Raw genomic sequence first — 21,802 nt, 5'->3', positions numbered from 1 at the left:
GTGGAAACATTACAATTTTCAAATTCCATGCTTTTCTTTGTTGGCATTAAATAAATGCTGTAGCTGTACATCAACATGATTTTTTTCCACATCCCTGAATACTAGGTTTAACACAATGTTTACAGTGTCCATAAATTTCTGAAATGCATACATGACAAATATCAGTTACATTTCTAATACAGCATTTTTCATGGCATGACAAAGTAATGATTTCTTTAGTTTATTAGTCAAGCCCATTTGCTTCTACTATGAGAGGATGAAATTGAATGTACCAAGGATCAGAATTCCTGAACTGCATTTGCTAAAAAAAATGCTGAAAAACACTTTTTTTAAGTGTTTTTTTGCAGGGGGCAAGCCTCCCCACACCCCTAAACTTATATATACCAACTGTATGGCCACAACAACTTATAGAACGGATACCCCCCCCCCCAAATGGGAAAAGTGTTTGTCATGAACTATGGTAAAAATTGTGTAATGAAATGTAAACTACTTCTGTAGTGCCCTCACCATTTCGGTTATTTTTTCTCTTGCATTCTACATATGGCAGAAATACAAGAATTTCAGTTTTTCAACTCAGTCTTTGCTATGAACAACTGTGCTGCAGTCCAACTTGTGGACAGGAATTCACTGAGTGATCCTATCCCACTTGTGTGGGGAAACTGATTCTTCAGTAATGCACATGGGTGGGGCTCATTCCTATCCTGTGTGAAGGTTATTAAATGTCTACCCACATACCACACCTGCAAATAGCTTTTTAATGATATTATCATACATACTCAAGTGTACTAGCTTTTGATAGCATTTAGTCGAAAAACACAGCATTTATTGTATTTTCTGCCTATCTGAAAAAAAACTTGAAAAAACAAAAAAAATACTCTTGTTTTCCATACTTTTCTAATAGTTTGTTCCAGTGATCAGATTTTGCTGATCCCTGGGCTTTGTCTTGGTTCCTGTTTTCTCCATTTTCCTTGTTTGGTCAAGGGGTAGTTTCTTTACTCACTAGTGGGAGTAGGGAGTACTGAGCTGCCTGTTTGTCCTCAGAGGAGTGGTTTAAGGCAGTAACTTGTAGTTTATTGGCCATTTTGGGTCATTTCCTGTCTTTTCCAGCCCCCTGCTATAAAGCACGCTTTAGCGCGCATTAGCGTGATTTAACGTGGAGCTGCCACTGTTGCACACTAGGGCAGCGCCGGTTAAGCAGGTTTAAACTATTCGGGCTACCTAAAGTCCACTCTTCAAATTTTCCCTTAAAACTACCTTCCTCGAACTATACTACTGATCTAATCAGCGTATCCTATAATTAAAAAGATCATCTCTACTTGACTCCAAGTAGACTATTCTCTATCTATTAAACCTAGCACTTGCTCCTACAGTACTTATTACCTTGATACGGCACTCTTGTCATAGATAGTACCCCAAAAAGGCAACCCCCCATTTCTCGGTCACCCACGTCCGCCGGAATCATTTTAAAGTTTTTGTCTATCCTTCTAGCATGTCGAGGGATCAGTTGCTAGTGTCCTCTCCTGCTCAGCTGGTGAACCTGGGAATATTGAGGCAATGCTACAATTGCCTCATGTACACAGACAACCCTCTCCTCCTCCCACAAAACACAAATACATGCGAGAGATGCAACTATCTGGCCAAACTGGAGGCTGAGCTCTCTCAACATAGGACTGGCAAGACCAGTCAGGAGGAGAAGGTTACCACACACACTATAGACCCAGTCTCACATAGTACCATTACAACCTCAAATCATACACATAAACACACAAAGACATACTCGGAGGCTCTGATCAAAAATCTACCAAAACAGCAGAGGCCACCAAAGCAGACACCCAAACAACCACCACCTCAGAACACAACACCTGCAACACATAGACCTCACAGTCAGAGTGTCAAACAGTCACAGCCCTTAAGGCCAAACACAATGCCAGACACACTAGTCATTGGTGACTCCATAGTCAGCCACATTGGCGTCCCGCTCACCAGACTGAGCAAGGAGAAGGTCACAGTAAGCTGCCTGTCGGGCGCTAGAATCCGCCACATAACGCAAGCACTCAGGTCTCTCAACAGCAGGTACAAATATGACTCAGTCATTGTCCACGCTGGTGTAAGCGACCTGAGGCGTACCTCCTTGGACTACATGAAAGAGACATTGAGGAGCTCTCTGATTATGTAGCCCAGGCAGGTATGACCCTGACCTTGAGCAGTATCCTACCTTCACCAAGAATGATGCCACAATACAGAGATAAGATGATCAGCTTTAACAATTGGCTTAAACACTGGTGTCATTCAAAGGGGATCCAGTGTCTGTCTGCCTGGGATGACATGCTGGACAAGCCATGCTGCTTCGCAAAGGATGGCTTGCACCTGTCAGCCTGGGATTCGGATATTGGCAAAGACTCTTGCCACCCCATAGTGCCTTTTTAGGCAAGGCTCAAATTCTAAACCTACCACCCTAGAACACAAAAAAGGAAAAAAACTAAGGGTAATGCTGCTCAATGCCAGAAGTCTAAATCTCAAAATGCACACACTCGAGGCCCTTCTCAGTATGGAGAACATCGATGTCTGTGCTGTGACAGAAACCTGGTTCAAGGCTCCTGAGAGCACCCCAGTGCTATCAGGTTTTACCTCATATCATGCGTTCGCCCCAAAATCCGGACAATACCAAGAAAGGAGGGGTATCCATATTCATCAAGGACACCCACACCTCAAGACTGGTGGCAACGCATGATGCATCAGAGACCATCCAGGTGCAATTAACCATAGGCAAGACTGCTCTGCAAATTGTAGCATGTTACAGGCCACCCTCACAAACTCAGGAACCTCACATGGCTTTCCTGAAAACACTAGAGGGATAAATGTATCACCAAACACCATCATACTAGGTGACTTCAATTACCCTAATATAGACTGGGAACACTACTCAAGCCCAAACACCCTAGCCCAAAAGTTCCTGGAATTCATAAACTCAAATGCCATGGAACAACTAGTCACCATCCCCACAAGAGGAGATAACATACTTGATCTCATCATCACGAACATGGGAGCACAATGTTCAACACCGGAAGTATACCCCTCACTGGTGAGATCAGATCACAAACTAATCTCGCTGGAGGTCCTCATCCCACCCCCACCTGAAATAAAAGACCACAGTAAAGAACTTCTCAAAAGCCGACTTCACACTTCTAAAGACTAGTGTGGTCTCCTTTAAGGCCCCGAGCTGGCGGAAAACAGTACTCAAGCCGCTGAATCACTTACAAATGCCTTCTACCAGCACCTGCAGGACTGCATGGATAAGGCAATCCCAAGCAAAACAAAGACTCTTTGTACCAAAGGCAAGCGTCCAGTCTGGTGGACCCCAGCCATAAACAAACTCTACAACAAAGGAGGAAGCTACTACAAGATAGAGCAAAATCCTTAAAGGTAAGACACCCTTGATCACTATAAGTAAAAACTAAGAGCTCTCATAAAATCATCCAAAGCAAATTTTGAGAGAAAAATAGCTAAAGACTCAAAAGACAATCATAAGGCCTTCTTTAGCTATGTTAGAAACCTGGGAGGTTACTCCCAGATGTGCTCAGAACTAGTTCAAAATGATGTCAAGTTGACTGATACTACAGACATTGCCAACATACTGGCTGACAGGTTCAGTGCAAACTCCCCTCCCCCAAAGGAGAGATATCTATACCAAATGATTGCAGCCCCCAAACATCTCCAGCCCAAGTGAGAACTGCTCTCTCCAAAGCAAAAAACACAGCATCCATGGGACCTGATGGTGTCCCCGGCTGTGTGCTCCACGAACTCAATGAGGAATTAAACCCACAGCTAGGACAGCTGTTTAATCAAAGTCTTACCTCTGGATACGTACCCATGGAGTGGCGCACTGCAACTGTGGTCCCACTTCACAAAGGCGGTGCCCCCACCGACCCTGGAAATTGCCGGCCCATTAGCTTGACAAGCCTTATCTGCAAAGCCATGGAGAGGATCATAATGGACCTCATAAATAAAGACATAGGGAATTTGCAGACTTTGGATCCAACCCAGTTTGGCTTTGTCAAAGGCAGATCATGCCTTTTAAACTTGGTTGACTTTTTCGAAACAGTCACCAAAGCCATTGATGAGGGAAAGGCAGTCCATACAGCCTACCTCGATCTGGCTAAGGCCTTCGATACAATACCCCACTCGGATATCATTGAAAAACTCATCAGCTTAAATGTTAACCCATACATCACAAGATGGGTTGCAAACTGGCTGAGTGACAGAACCCACAGGGTCAGAGTTGCTGGTGCCATGTCAGACTCAAAGCCTGTCACAAGTGGTGTCCCACAGGGCTCAGTCCTGGGCCCACTCTTGTTTGGCATCTACTTTTCCAAGTACAAGCAAACACAGGAGGGTTATGGCTGACAAAGTTTGCAGATGACTGCAAACTGGGCCATAGTAGAAAACACATCTGACACAGATATCCTTCAGAAGGGTCTCACAGAAATGGATAACTGGTGCCAGAGCCACGGCCTAAAGTTAAATGCCAAAAAATGCATAGTCATACCCTTCGGGAAAAACAAGGTTACCCCTAGCTACCAAATAGGTGGCAATCCACTGAGCACAGAAGAAGTTATCAGGGACCTGGGGACCCAGGTTGATAGTAGTCTGTCATTCGACACCCATGTAGCTAAAGTAGTTAGGAAGACCTTCTACATTGCCCACCTTATCATGAAGGGATTCTCATCTAGATCAAGGGAGGTCATAGTCTCCCTTTACTCATCACTCATCAGACCATTGATTGAGTACAATGCCCCATTCGGAATGTATCTGACCCGACACTTGCAGCAGCTGGAGAGGCCACAAAAGTTCCTCACCAAAAGGATAAAGGGTCTCAAAATCTGTCCTATGCTGCCCGACTGAAAGAACTCCAGCTCTATTCAGTCGCCACCGCTTGCTCAGGGGTGACCTTTGCCTAACATACAAGGCCATGTCAAACCCAGATTTGATGAATATGCTTCACCTCAAAAAATCTAGATCCATCAGAGCCACAAGGGCGGGAGACTTAAACCTCGACACGGCTATTAATAGGACGTGCTGGAGGGATAGATTCATCACCCAAAGACTCCCTATGCTGTGGAACAAAATCCCGGTACATGTGAGGCAGAGCACCTCGCTGGCCTTGTTCAAGAGAAATCTTGACCAATGGGTGGGAGATCGCAGATATACCCCAGGGATTACCTCAGTGTCACTGCTCGACAGAGGCACAGCAAAATAATGGGTATAGTTCCCCATAATAAAGGGGTGGCGTAAGCCACAAAACGATGGGCTAGGCTTGTAAATGCCCTCAGGCAGATAGCCTAGTATGAACCTATGAACCTATGAACCTATGAACCTATACTCCATTATCTGCTTCTTACCAACAGTCAAAACTCAGTCTCTTTTCAAACAAATTTTGCTTCTAACTTTATTTGCAATCTGTAGTCACACTGCATTCATCTCACCCCCTTTACACTTCCCTAACGTGCAGCTGCATACAGAATGCAGTCTGAGGAATATAGAACCTAAACTGCTTGCTTATTTCCTAGGTTAATTTGCTTAAATTAAAAGAAGTGGGTAATATTCTTTCACATAATGGATTCTTATTGCTCCTTAGCATAATTATAATAGTTGTTTGTGCTAGTTAGACCTGTCTGTCCGTACTTTGTTTTTATACTGTTAGATTGTTGTACTTGTTGTTCTATTCTCATCAGTAAGGCCATAACTTTGTTTTTGTTACATTAAGTCATGCATTGCCCTGTATCACAATTTTCAATTTTATCTTTACATTTAAATTTAAATGTATTTAATTAATTATCTTCCAATTCTTTATATTTTTATATTCATACTCTTCTTCCATAAGACCTCTTGGGTAAAAGAATATTCCTTTCACTATGTCCTATTTTATAGTTCTTAGCTGTTAAGCTCTTGGCAGAAATCCATCACTTATTCTATCTCCTTCTCTGATCATATTTCTTGCTGCCCTAGCCTCAGATGCTAATTATAACTGACATTTGTGTTCTACAACTTATCCCGTGTCTCCTCTCACTACACTTCTTAATATCTCTGTTATAGGAGAGTGCTGTTTTTGCACATGTAATTTCATGGATATAATTTGCTGTAGTCTAATTATCTTATTTACAGATCTCACATTTTGGTAGTAGTGATAACTGCCATTTGTATCCCTATACCTTTTCTACTTAGTCATCTTACTAGGCTGGTACTCTTTCATTCTTTTTTCTTTTCCTTCCCCTTTTCCCGCCTCAGCAGATTTCTCACCAGACCTCAGCCATAACTGTCAGCTATTGCTGTCTTGTATGTTCTGTTTTTGTTTTTGAAAGGTGGCAGGCCATAGCCGTCATCTGTCATCTTCATGCCACTGCTACATTGCAGTCATTTTGCTCAGCTTTTTGACTGTCCAGATTTTTTATAATGTTCAGATTTTTGCCTTATATTTTTGATCTTTTCTCACAAAATGTGTGTGTGGCTTTTTTTTTTGTTTTTTTTTTTTGTTTTTGCAAATTGGTGTGGATTAATGTTACTAAATGATAGCTATTTGAGTTTCAGACTTCATATCCTTCAGAAATGCATGGTAATACAAAACCTGTTGTTTTAGCAACTCTCTAAGTTTGTAAACTTAAACTCAATATTTAAAATCTGTCCCTATTTTTGGGCCTATGTCTCCCCATTATTTTAAGCTTTTTTGAACTAACTCTCTTATAAGTTAGGCTTTTGTTGTTCTTCACAGTAGCCCAGCCTTGTCTTGCACAGTTTTTCCTCATTATTACTTAGTATTTATATTATCAATTAGTCATGGACATTATTAGAGTCACACCTGGAGAACACACTTGTAACATGTTTTAGTTAAGTAAATGGTTTGTAGGACCATTCCAATAACTTTAGTTTCAAAGTGTGTATTGTAGGTATATGTGGTATTAGGGCCTTTTAACTTAATTTGTTTAACTTGGCATTCCAACTTGCTCTTCCAACTTATTGCAGTCTGAGGACTACTTAGAGATTCTGTTATTATTTCTTGGGTGTCTGTTTTATTTTATTTATTTTATAGAACTTGTTTCTTTCAGTATCAGTGATGAACTTAGGATATGGCTAAGTCTGTCAGGTGCATAGTAGGGACGCTCTTTTGTCTTATTTTCTTTTTGGACTAGCTTGGATAGTTATTATTAACTTTTATTGAATTTCTTAGCTTGATATGCTATGGAAGCACTCAACAGTTATGCCTTGGAAGATCTTCTTAGTTATAAATTTCTGGTTCAGTGTTCAACATGCAAAGTTTTTATTATAAATGTAATAATGTTTACATTTCTAAATGTTATAATTGTACAAAACTCGGATTACTTTGTGGAATCATAGAAAGTAAGAAATGTCCTTTAGATAATAATTGTAACTGTAATTATACCACATCATTTCAAACTAAAACTTTTTTATAGAGTCTTGGATAGTATAAACTCCTCTGACACCTTTAAATTGTTTTCTTACCTTATAACTTTACAATTCATCATGGATGTAACTATACTTCCTAAAGTACAGTGAAACAATTCCAGTAAGGAACAAAGGCTGGGCTCTAATAAAAATAAAGACAACTAGCAGAAGTGAAGATTTAACCCTTAAACCTATGTCACCATCTTCTGATCAAGTAGCCACATTATCCATTTGGACATTGGACATCGAAGTAATATTAGTTAAATCGTAATTTGTTCCCCCCAAAAAAGAAAAGCAGACAGTAGCACTAACTGTGCTAGAAAAAAAATAAAATAAAACCTGTTATGGAGTGTCAGGGTCTTATCTCATAGCAGATCAGACTGCTGTACCGTCTCTGGCCAATGCTGTTGAAGCCGAAGTCAGTAGGGATGTCATCACACATAATTCACTTAACTGTTCTCTTATTACTTCTCAGATGTTGAAATGGTCTACTGACTTAAACATTGCAGCAGTCACTGCTCATCAGGAAGTTACTTTAGATGTAAATATTTAAGCTCCATCATTATTATATCCCAAAGTAATCATAGCTAATAAAGTGAAAAATAATGATACCAAAACACTTGTTTTTCATAATTAGCCTGTAGTTAGTAACAATGGCACCGTCACTGATAAATTGCTAGATAAATCACTGAGGGAATATGGCACTAAGAATATTTCTTCAAGCCCTCTTTCTAAGGTTATATTCTCAGAAGTAGCAGATACAACTTAATTAACAGGAGTAAGAGAGTCACTGGTGGTTAATGTCATACTAAGAAAGTTAAAAGAATGGCATTAAGACGAAATGTTAACCTGCCCCAAGAATTTTAAATTCTTTAGCAATAGAACAACCTAAGTTAAGATTTCTCTATATCATCTGGCAATTAAATTAAAATAAAAAACTTTATAGAAACTGAAGACTTAATTTCAGTGGATTGTAAAGTGTAAGTGAAAATATTCTCATATTATCTGATTCTATATTTAAGCCCATTGAGAGAATGCTTAATGACATAGATAGCTTTCAGGGTTACAGTATCTTCATTGCCAGGACACAGATTAAGCAAAGTTCCAGAGTTAGTACAAAAGTTTTTTATAGGTTCATAGGTTGATACTAGGCTATCAGCCCTAGGTCCTATACAAGCATAGCCATAACAATTCCCTGGCTATTTCTTCCCACAATATTTATTTCCCTGAATCCCTGTCTAGCAGGGCAAATGACGTGATCCCAGGGTGAATTTCCTATCTCCCATACAATCATCAAGGTTCCTTTTGAAGAGGGGCAAAGAGGTGCTCTGCTTGACATGTATGGCAGTCTATTCCAGAGTCTGGGGAGTCTCTGGGTCAGGAACCTATCCCTCCAGCATGTTTTGATCATTGTGATGACAAGGTTTAGATTCCTGGAGCATGTGTCTCTGAGGCAATGGAATTTCTTTAAGTGTAGCATGTCCAACAGCTCTGTGTTTGACATGGCCTTGTAATTTAAGCAGAGATCGCCTTTGAGTAGACAATATGCGACAGAGTATAGGTGGAGTCTTTTTATACTGTCAGCATAGGGCATCTGCTTTAGGCCTGTGATTCTTTTAGTGAGGTATTTCTGCGGCCTTTCCACTTGTTGCAGATGTCTTGAGAGGTACATACCAAATGGACCATTGTATTCTATAATGGGTCTAATGAGGGATGAGTACAATGGGACAATGACCTCCTTTTATCTGGATGAAAAGCCCTTAGTGATGAGGTGTGCCACATAGAAGGATTTCCTGACTGTTGTGGTGATGTGGTTATCGAAGGTGAGACCACTGTCCGCCTGTGTCCCTAAGTCTGTTATCACACTTTCAGTGTTTAGTGTACTGCCACCTATGTGGTAATTCATGGGTACATGTTTTTTCCCAAAGGGGATAACTATACATTTCTTGGCATTAAGCTTGAGCCCATGGCTCTGGCACCAAGCATCTGTTTCTGTAAGGCCCTTTTGTAGAATAGCCACATAATTTGGGGATTCAATAATGGCTCCCTGTTTGCAGTCATCTGCACACTTTGTTAGCCAGAGTCCCTTAGTGTTGGCCTGTACTTCAGAGAAGTAGATGCCAAGCAAGAGTGGTCCCAGGACTGAACCCTGAGGTACTCCACTTGTCACTTGTCTGGAGCTGGATTTGGAGTCAGCTTCTTTTACAGTCTGGGTTCTGTCAGTAAGCCAGCTGGTAACCCATCGAGTGATGTAGGGATTAATGCCCAGATTAGTAAGTTTATCTATGATGCCAGAGTGGGGGATGGTGTTGAAGGCCTTGGCAAGGTCCAGATAGGCTGTGTGGACCACCTTACCCTTGTCCATGGCTCTGGAGACTGATTCAAAGAAGTCAATCAGATTCAGGAGACATGATCGGCCCTTCACGAACCCAAACTGTGTGGGGTCCAGTGTTGGAAGGTTGCCAATGTCTTTGTTTATAAGTTCCATGATAATACGTTCCATGGCCTTGCATATCAGGCTCATCAGACTAATGGGGTGGTAGTTCCTGGGATCCAAGGTGGATCCCCCTTGTGGAGTGCGATAACTGTAGCTGTGCACCACGCAGTGGGCATGAAGCCTGAGGTGAGGCTATGATTAAACATGACAATTAGGTGAGGTGCCAGTTCATTTTGTAGTTCATGTAGTACACAGCCTGGGATGTTGTCTGGTCTCATGGATGCTGTATTCTTAGCTTTGTTGAGTGCATTTTTTACCTGTGTGGTCATTATTACCAGAATTTGGCAATCTTTCGGTATTGAGATGGGCCCTTTAGGGGGTGAGAGGGGGTGAAGTTTGCACTGAATCGATCTGCCAGGATATTGGCAATATCCTTGGGATCAGTATATTTAATGCCATTCTGTTGTAGCTCAGAGCAGATCTGAGCATTGCCATTTAGATTCTTGACATAGCTATAGAATGCCTTGTGGTTGTCTTTGGAATCTTTGGCAATTTCATTTTCATAACTAGCTTTGGAGGGTTTTATGAGGGATCTCAGCTTTTTACTGAGGCTGGTAAGGGAGTTTTTTGCATCCTGGGATTTTCCTTTTTTCTGCAACAGTTTCTTCCTTCAGTTGTAAAGTTTTTTTATGGCAGGGGACCACCAGATTGGCTTCTTTTTTTGGAGGAGGAGAGTGTTGCGATGTCGTGGGATGGCATGATTCATGCACGAGTGGATGTGCTCATACAGTGCTTTAGTGCAAAATTCAGCAGTTGCACTTTCAGCTCCCGTCTGCATGAGTGTCATGAAGTTTGCCACTTCTGACTTGAGTAGCATGAAGTTGGCTTTGGAGAAGTTTTTTTATGGAGGTTTCTTTACTGGGGGGTGGGGGTGGGATGTGGATGTCAAGGGTGATTTGGTTATGGTTAGACCTGACCAGTGAGGGGGTGACCACTGGTGTGGAGCATCTATCTCCCATGTTGGTAATGGCCAGGTCTAGGATATTGGCGCCCATGGTGGGACAATGGATTAGTTGATCCAGAGCATTGAAATTTATGAATTCCAAGAACCGATGGGAAAAGTTGTTGGTACCCAAGAAGTTTTCCCAGTTAATGGCAGGGTAGTTGAAATCATCCAGTATTGAGGTGTTTAGTTGTATCTTAATATTTTCCAATATGTTTAGAAAGGTGTAGTGAGAATCTCGGGGCATGGTGGGGGATCTGTAGCTAGCTACAATTTGGATTGCAGTCTTACCTAGTGTTAGTTGCACCTGGAGAATTTCAGATGCATTGTGTTGGGCAACTAGCCTGGAGGTGTGAATATCCTTGGTGAATGTGGACACTCCTCCACCTTTAGTGTTTCGGTCTTGGTTTGGTGGCCGAAAAGTGTGGTAAGAGTTGTAGCCTGGTATTGCAGGGGTGCTCTCTGGAGCCTTGAACCAGGTCTCATTTACTGCACAGATATCGATGTTCTCCATTTTTATGAGTGCCTCGAGAGAGTGCATTTTGAGGTTCAGACTTCTAGCATTGAGTAGCATTACCTTCAGATTTTGCATGCTTGTATCTGTTATTGTGGTGGTTTTGTCCTTTGGACCTTGCCTAAAAGAGGCACTATAGGGGTGGCAAGAGCTTTAGCCAGTAACCTGAATCCCAGGGATGACAGTTGCAGACCATCTCTGGCAAAGCATTGTGGCTTGTCGATCATGTCATCCCAGGCAGACAGATACTGGATCCCCTTTGAATGACACCAGAAGCTTAGCCAATTGTTGAAGTCAGTCATTTTGTCCTTATACTGTGGTATCATTCTGAGTGAAGGCAGGATGCTACTCAGGGCTAGGGTCATACCTGCCTGGGCCACATGCTCCAAGAGCTCTTCCATGTCTGTTTTCATGTAGTCCAGAGAGGTACATCGCAAATCATTCACTCCAACATGGACAATGACAGAGTGGTATTTGTACTTGTTGTGGAGTGACTTAAGTGCATGCCTTATGTGGTGGATCCTGGCACCTGACAGGCAGCGGACTGTAATTTTCTTTGTTGCTCAGCCTGGTGAGTGGGACATCAGTGTGCCTGACTATAGAGTCACCTATGACTAAAGTGTTGGGTACGTTGGCTTGCCTTAGGGGCTGTTGTTGGGTGGCACACTGGTATTGTGAGCTATGTGTCACTTTGGTTGTGACTGGTGTTTGTGTTTCAGCTTATGAGGTCCTTGTTGCTTGGGCAGGTTAATGTTAAATGCCTCCGCATATGTGGGTTTAGTGTTGCTATGTCTGGGTGTTGATGGTGTGAGTTTTGAAGGGCTATGTGTTGCTTGAGGTGTAGTATAGGTGTTAACCTTCTCCTCTTGACTGTCTAGCACAATCCTGGCTGGAGAGAGCTTTGCTTCCAGTATGGCTATGTAAGTGCATCTCTCACAGGTTGTAGTGTTGGATGGTAGGAGGAGAAGATTGTCTGTGTACATGAGGCAGTTGTTGCATTGCCCCAGTATGCCCTGATTCACCAGGTGGACAGGAGAAATCACTGGAAGCTGACCCTTGGACATGCCTGTTTAGGTGTGCTTTTTGTAAAGTACAAGAGCTGTCTTCCCTTCCCTTTGCAAGGTACTTTGCAATTATAGGCTGTTTAGTGCCTACGATTAATTTCTCCTTATTAACATGGAGACCTGAGTGCTTGAATCAGATTTAGGCTTCCTAGTGCTTTCCAGCAGGTTCTAGACCAAGTGCTAGTCACAGGGGTTTGGATTTTAGTGCTACTACTGAGAAACCAGCTAGTTCTAAGGGAAAATTTGAAGATCAGACTTTCTGGCACCTGGAATAGTTTAACTGTAGTCCTGCGGTGCTGCACGATGTGAAAAACACGCAAACGCACATGTTTTTAAGCCATAAAGTTGAAAGGGATAGAAATCAACCCAAAATGGCTAATAAAATTACAATTTCAGAGCTGGAAACTACTCCTCTAGCGTTAGATAGGCAGTACAATGCTCACCAGTCCCACTGGTAAGCAGTAGGACTTCCCTCTATCACAGCAAGGTCTGGATGGCTCTGAACACAGAAAATAAAGTCCTGAGACAAGCAAAGCCTGGGATATGGACTGCCTAGGAAAGGTGGGAAATGAGCAAACAAGATAGTATTTTTTTTTGTTAAAACAGGCTAAACAATGCAATAATACAGCAAATAAATACAGAAAAGGCGAACACACTTGAGTGTGTAGCCCTAAACAGTAAATTCAATTAAAACTCTACAAAATTAGCAATTTAAAACTTTTTAAAGGAAGCAGGGCAAGTGCACAACTGAAAAATGATTTCAGAGCCAGTAATACAGTAGAATAAGTAGTTAGTCTACATATACAGAAAAGTCTATATATATATATAGAAAAGCAGCTAAAACACACTAAAACAATTCAGATGCAGTGTAACCTAGAGCACTTGAGTTGTAGCAATATTAAGGCAAATACAGTTTTAATAAATGCACTAAAGTATACTTTATTTTCCAAAATGTTTGAAAAGCACAGTCAGAACACAAGGAGATTCAGGCATTTTTTTTTAAGGAAGGGAGAAAGGAGGAACAGAAGGAAAGAAACTAAGTGGGTTGGCTTCTCAGATGTTCTCTCTGTATTAGGTAGAATGAGCTAATGACACTAGACTGGGAGGAATGTCCAAGATCAAATTTAGAGTAGGGGCGGGCAACTGCAAGGCCAAGAGGTATAAAGACAAGATGCCAATAGAGAGGGAGTATGAGAAGCTATTTTAGGCAGAAAACACTACAGAAATGTTTATCACAGCAGGAAGCAGAAGCAGTGAGCCAATAGCTATGAAATACAGTACAAGTATGCAGTTTGCAATAAAAAGCAAAAAAAAAGGCTACTTATTGCTGTATATCACAGATCAGGTGCTCCTCTTCAGATAGCTCTACTCAAACCAGTGTTATTGCTGTTTGCACATGAAAGTGGACATTTAGGTACTGAAATTTGTTTTGCAAAAACAGACACATAAATACACACACACACACACACACACACGCACACACGCACACACACAGGGAAGGTATGCAGACTATACAGTATGTATAATGATTAAAACAGGCACACATATATTCATATTTTTATAACTGGGTTTCTGCTGTTTTTCTCTGTGTTGACCTTGCTGCTTTTTCATACCTCCCACTTTCTCATCTGCCAGTTACTCAACTATATAAAAAAAATAAAAGTAAACTGGCACCATGACACCCGTTATAATGCAGCAGACATATTTATTGACTTGCGCTAGTAACTAAAGACGTTCACCATATAGGCTTTGTCAGATAAATTATACTGTTAAAAAGACATAATTTAAATACACAATTAAAATCATGTGATGATCAAACAATTAAAAGAAGATGTTATAGAAAAAATGGTTATTAAGAACTGATAGCAAAAGTGCTTAGTGCTTAAACATAAAGACATTGTATTAAAATACATATATTAAAATATTAAAAGTTAATTAAGTAATGATAATTATATATTATTTAATTCTATTTTGTTTTCTTTTAAAACTAGTTTTATAGTCACATCTTCATTTAGACCAGGAGCCAAAAGTGCTTTAAAACGTATTATCCATTTGTTTTCTAAAACTTCTTTGTGATTTTTGAGGTCACCTCCTCTGATACTTTCATGTACAGTTTGCAAAATGAAAGTTTTAAATTCATGTGATGTATCTGTTTCTTTAATATGTTGGCATAGTGCATCAGTGTCAATATTCCTATGTATATCTGATAGATGTTCACATATTTGTTCTTTTAGTTTTCTATTTGTCTTGCCTATATAGAAAGCATTACATGAGCACATAGATATATAAATAATATTTTTTTGTATTGCAAGTGCCATGCCATTTTAAATGGAATGGTGTTTGTGTTACTGGCTGTATAAAAGATGTGTCAGTATAGACATTTTTACACAACTGGCAATTATTACATTTTTGAGTGTCAACTTTATATATTGCTGTTTTATTAATGTATTTCGCCTATTGCTTATAACACAGAATGTTCTTAAGATTATTGGCTTTTTTTATATATTCAAACTTTAAATTATCTGTTGTAATATCCTTAAAGTTTGGAATGTACTTTAACATAAACCAATGATTTTTAAATTATGCTTTGTATCTTATATGTATTTACATCATAGGGAAGAATACATCTAAATTCTACTATATTATTTTCCTTCCTTGTGCTATTGTTTTCAGTTGTTCCTGTATTTTGTGTAGGATTATGCTGATTAGGTGAAAATATAGGGCTTATACGAGGTCCACTGTCTTGTTGTGTGTGTAACACTAATCTTGCTGTGTCATTATTTTTATAACTTCTTTCAAGAAATTCTTTTGCTATGGAGTCCAGTTGTTTATTCATGTTCTCTTTTCTTGTATTAAGTCTAGCTACAAGTGTAAATTGATTTTTAACAATATTGTTAAATATATGAAGGGGGTACATACTACTTTTCTGAAGATATGTGCTCTTTACTTCATTTTTAAAAAGAGTTGTTTCTATATTACCAGTAGTTCCCTTATATAACCTTATTTCCAAAAAGCATAACTATTTGCGATGAGAGTCCCCATGGCGAGTCTATATCAAAACTTTGAAGAAGTAAAATGTTGAACGTTAAAACATCGAACCCACAATATCGAATGATGAAAATAACGAAGCCCCAGAACATCGAAATCTTACCTAGGCAAGATTTCGGTGGACTGTTCTGTGGCTTTGCTATTTCCTCCACTGTGGTGCAAGAGTTACGGACCTTAGGGTTAGGGTGCGGGTTAAGGTAAGTGAATAGTTAGTAATGTATGTATGGTGTAGTGTAGGGTTGAGTTTTGTTAACTGTATGTGTGTGCATTAATTGCTTTGTTTGTGTATAGCTTTGTAGGGTATGTGTGTGATAGTTATGGACCTTAGGGTTAGGGTGCGGGGCGGGTTAAGGTAATTGGATAGTTAGTAATGTATGTATGGTTTAGTGTGGGGTTGGGTTTTGTTAACTGTATGTGTGTGGTTTATTTATTTTGGTGTGTTTGCGTTGTGTGTATGTTTCTCGGAACAGCAATTTTTTTCCCTGGGAAAAATTTGCTATTCTGAGCATTCGATGTTTTCAATATTCAAAATTCCAAGTTCGAATATATGGTGTTCGATATTTTGGAATTTCAAATATATGATATAGACCCCCCCCCATGGGTACACCCTTGCACTGCTTATAAATATTTTCAAGAAACAAAAAAAAAACATTATTTGTTAAACCAGTTTAGCTAATGCACAAATAACATTGGTTTCAGCTGCTGAAAAAAACTTGTTTAATATAATAACATTTCAAAGATATTCTATTCCAGTATCATTTGGTATGGATGTAAATATACGTCTAATGTTACAAAATAGCAGTCAACAGTACTATTAGTACTTACCCATGTGTATAAGTGCTCCTGTCCTTCAGCCAGGGAAATCTAAGACTCTGTCCCATACTATTACAGACACCACAACTAAAATAGCCACCCAATTTAATAAATACTTTACTGAATCCATATTTACTCTAGCAAACTCCCACAAATCCACTGTCCCCACTGAGAAGCATAAACACCTTACTAATGAAAACAGCTTTACCTATGAAGCTGTCTCTGTAACTTGATTAAAAAATTACTGAAAAAACTAAAATCAAACACACTGGCTGCAGATGAACTCCCAGCTGAATTTATAAAAATTGCCTCTGATGGAATAGCATGTCTAATAACCATCCTTATCAACCATTCCATTTCTGAAAAAACTAGTCCCCGACCTCTGGAAGATCTCCCATGTTATTACTGCCCCATAACTTTACTGTCTCCCCTCTCAAAAATATTGGTAAGGTGCATACGCATACAAATCATGGAACATTTCAACACACAAAAACTGCTCACTAACATTCAACATGGATTCAAGCCTCACCATAGTACAACCACTGCTCTCATGTTATCCACTCACATAGTTAATGAGCATAGAAACAATGGTAAATATGTCTCAACCATCTTCCTAGACCTTTTCAAGGCTTTTGACATGGTTAATCATAAAAACTTATTCAAGCACTGTCAGAACTTAATCTTAGCCAATCCTATATGGATCTATATTATGAGATCAAAACCTTAGGAAGTCAAATACCTAAAGGTCGATCTCTAAATATCGAAATGTAAAAATTGTGAACGGCCCTTTCAACACAGGGAAACAATGCCGTTAGCCAAAAAAAAAAAAAAAGTTTTAAAGAGAACTCAAGTGGGGGGCTTCATCCCCCAAACCCACCGATGTGGGGGGCTGTTCCCCTGACACCCCCCTAACTAAATATACCAATTCTGAGATCACTCTACATTGTAAAAAGGGCAAAATCTGTTTAATGGCCAAACAACTTGTTTCCCTGTGTGGAAATGTCCATTTGCGATTTTTACACTTCGATATTTAGAGATCAACCTTTAGGTATTTGACTACTTAAGGTTTCGATCTCGTGATATAGACCCATCCACTATTGCGTGGTTTCTGAACTACCTAACAGGGAGGCAGCAGGCAGTCAAATGGTACCAAGATCTATCACCTCTGCTCCCGCTAACAATAGGAGTACCACAAGGGTCCATTCTTGGACCTCTGTTGTTTACTATTTTTACCAACAACCTTCATACCTCTACTCTCCACTCCTCAGTCATCCAGTATGCAGATGACTCTATATTAGTCTGTGCCTCCTCTTCCCTCCTGGAACTACACCAATAAACTCAAGCTTCCTTTCTGTCTGTCGAATCCTGGCTTACTGACCACCAACTAATACTCAACCCAAACAAAACACAATTTATCATCTTACAACCTACACAATATACCAATCCTGACCTTGATTGTAACATCATATCCAACAACAATATTATCATTTTTCACACAGAGCTTCTTGGTGTTGTTATTGGCTGTATCATGAAATTTGATATCCATACCTCTCTCACCATAAAGAAAGTCCATAAAAAACTAGGTACCCTATATAGAAACAAACAGTTCCTAACAAACACTGCTAGGGCCACTAATGCATGGAGACATCTCATCTCTACTCTACTATATGCCTCTCCAATCCTCACCAACCTTAGAAAATCTGATATAGCCAACTAGAAGCCTGCTACAACAAAATCTCCAAATTCGCTTCTAACAGTTCTTACAGATCACACCCCTGTCTAGCTCTCAAACAGCTCAACTGGCTTGAGCTTCCTTACCTACTTCTATATAATTAGTTACCTGGCACATAAAATTCTGTATCAACCCAAGACAACCCCATCACTTCAAGATCTGATAATAACATACTCCTGTACCAGAAACCTCCCCTTCTCCAACAAACTTCTCCTCAAATGTAACTAAAAATAATAATGCCACTGGTTCATCGCTCTACTTTAACACAATAGCCAAACAATGGAATAAACTTCCCCCCTCTTATCACAGCTATAGCTTTCATACATGAATTTAAAAAATCCTTAAAATCACACTTGTTGAACTCATAGCCCTGCAATTGCGACAGTCCAGGCTAATACTAAGACCCCTCCCTTCTCTCACTCTATCTACCTCCCCTTTTCTCATCCTGTCTTCCTCACTTTTACCCCATTCCTCTTCTCTTCTCTCATCTCTTATAATTGTTCCTACCTGTACCTTATCCTTGCTTTACTTAATGACAGCCGCTACCACGTTGGTGTATCTAATATTTTAAATTGTTGGTGCTACTATATACTTTTATGTCATATGTTAAATAATACTGCTTCTCACTACTGTACTGTACTATGTGAATTCTAATCGACAACTGTTTTTGTTGTGTAAATTGATATTTGTGGAGCTTTTCTCCCTGGGCCTTTACTGAAAAAGAACCCATGTCCAGTCGTACTTTCCTGGTAACCAAATGTAAAATAAAAACATAAAATAAAATAAAATAAATAAATAAAATAAATAAAAAATGAGAAGTGTCCTCAATTATTGTTGTTGAAGAATGAAGTGCTAACTTAGTTTTCAAGTACTTTGATACAGGTTCTCTGATCCAGCCATCGGCTGAGATAATAGGTCTTAAAGGTGGTGTTACTATAGATTTATGTATTTTAGGTATACTGTATATAACTGGCATCCTAGGTGAAGTGATATGAAAATATTCTAATATTTCTAGTGATATGTGACCATTAAGGTGCATGTCATAAATTATAGTGTTCACATTTGTTACAATATTATTAACTTGACTCCTGTCTATGGCTAAGTATTTGTCAGTATTAAGCATTTCACATATTTCTGAATTATAATAATCTGTATCAAGAATAACTATGCCTCCACCTTGTTTGCTGCTTTTATTACTATATCTTTATTTGCAGACAATGATTTTATGGCTTGCTGTTGTTCAGCTGTTAGATTATAAAAACGCTGGCTATGGGTTTCCATAAGATGGTATGTATCATCCTCTACCACTCGTCCAAATACTGCAATCACTAGATTTTAATTGGTACAAAATTACTGCTTCTAGTTATAGTTTTAGCGCTACTATCATTTGAATCCCCTAGTCCAAATAGTAACTTAAGATTTAAGTTACGAATAAAAAGTTTAGCATCAGTCAGGATGTCTGAAATGTCAGCAAGGTTCGAAGGAATAAAGGTTAATCCTTTATTCAACACTGCTAGTTCGTGGTCATTAAGAATATATTTAGATAAGTCGAAGACAATGTCACTTATCTCCTTAACTGACTTCTCATTTTCATCCTGTCTGTTGTGTCTTAAATGTGTGCGACCTCTGTTGTTGTTGAAATTCCACTTCATGAACTAGCAATGTTGAATAAAGGGTTAACCTTTATTCCTTCGAACCTTACTGACATTTCAGACATCCTGACTGATGTTAAACTTTTTATTTGTAACTTAAATCTTAAGTTACTATTTGGGCTAGGGGATTCAAATGATAGTAACACTAAAAGTATAACTAGAAACAGAAATTTTGTACCAATTAAAATCCACTGATTGCAGCTTTTGGACGGGTGGTAGAGGTTGATACATACCAGCTTATGGAAACCCATAGCCAGCTTTTCTCATCATTAGAGATCATAGCTCCCAACCTTCCATCTCTAAAATGAGGAACACTCGCCTTCATAATGTGGAACAAATGGGCAAAATGTAGAACACATACTAATGGGTTACTAAGAACTTCAACTAGGAAGGTCATAGGATGGTTAAAATATGCTGGTTTTACTTATACAGAAGATCATTTAATGAATTAATATGATTAATTTCTATTTACCATGGATTTCAATTAAAAAAATTCCTAACACTGAATGTGTGGCAGACTGTTTCAATGTAGAATTTTGAGAAACTTCGAGGAACATGAACTTTTTAAGACCCCAAATGAGGTATGTTCCTTGTAATGAGGTACACTTGAGAGATATGGTAGAGATATACTAGGGCTGATACAATATGCAAATCCACTATTGTTTTTTTACGTACATTTGTAGAATTATTGGCAGCAGCAGATACAATTACTGTATCATCAGACTGAGTGTATGTTAATACATCCTGTACGTCTTTACGATGCACTGTGTATCAATCATTCTTTCTTGAGAACCGAGAACACTGATTGGACCATGCAAAGACATTACCAAGTTCAAAATCATGGAGATACTTTTTTGATTTCATGTCTCTTAGTTTCAATGAGACGGTTCTCAGAAATGTATATTCTTTACACGGTCTCAGCTAATAAAGCTGAGTGAGAATTTGTCGCAATTCCCGTTATGAGATCACTGTAGTCCTATGTAAGTTCCGTTTTGAGTTTACACTCAATAGTTGAAAAAACTGGTTCAATATTATATACTCAGTCGAGCAGTTGAGATTGATGGGCTACTATTGTTGTAAAAGTCTGGAATATTTATCCCTATAGGTGGGCATTTTAAGTATATGTAAGCCCCCTGGAATTATCTTGTGTTTAAATGCACACATCAAAAGACAAACACTGCCATTGCAGCTTTTTAAAATGCTGAACTTTCATTTCAAAATTTCTTTGAGTAGCTTCTACAGGAGACTGGCCATTCATATTAACATTTGTATTTCCATCATTATTTACAGTACCTTGCATTAATAGGTTGGATTTGATGTCAAGTAATTCATGTATATCTGGTATCTGCGGCTGCTGATAGGTACTGGTTGATGGAACAGAACTGCACCAAAGTGTCATGTCTATGGGAAAAACAAAAAACAAGTAGACAAACAACTAAGTAATGTTCCACCACTTAAATAAAGCCTGCAATACTAAAAGCAAATGTAATAAAAGAAAATAAAAGTAAACTGGCACCATGACACCCTGTATAATGTAGCAGACATATTTACTGACTTGTGCTAGTAACTAAAGAATTTCACCATAAGGCAAATGGTCAAACTGTTAAAAAGACGTCATTTAACTAAATAATTAAAATCATGTGATGATCAAAGAATTAAAAGAAGATGTTAGTTAAAGAAAAATTATTATTAAGAACTTATAGCAAAAGTGCTTAGTGCTTAAACATAAATACACATCTTTTATACAGTAACACAAATACCATTTAATTTAAAATGTCATGACACTTGTAATACAAAAAATATTATTTGTATGTTTATGTGCATTATGTAATGCTTTTTATATAGGCAAGACAAACAAAAAACTAAAGGAACAAATTAGGTACATCTATCAGATATACGTAGGAATAGTGACTCTAATCCACTCTACCAACATATTAAAGAAACATATATGTCACATTAGTTTAAAGTTTTCATTTTGCAAACTATACATGAACGTATCAGAGGAGGTGACCTCAAAAAAATGGATAATACGCTTTAAAGCACATTTGCCTCCTGGTCTAAATGAAGATCTTACTATAAAA

The sequence above is a fragment of the Protopterus annectens genome, chromosome 1.part0 (assembly GCF_019279795.1).
Source record: "Protopterus annectens isolate FY-2018-M chromosome 1.part0, PAN1.0, whole genome shotgun sequence".
In the NCBI taxonomy this organism is placed as follows: Eukaryota; Metazoa; Chordata; order Ceratodontiformes; family Protopteridae; genus Protopterus; species Protopterus annectens.
This window is presented reverse-complemented; position numbering follows the sequence as displayed.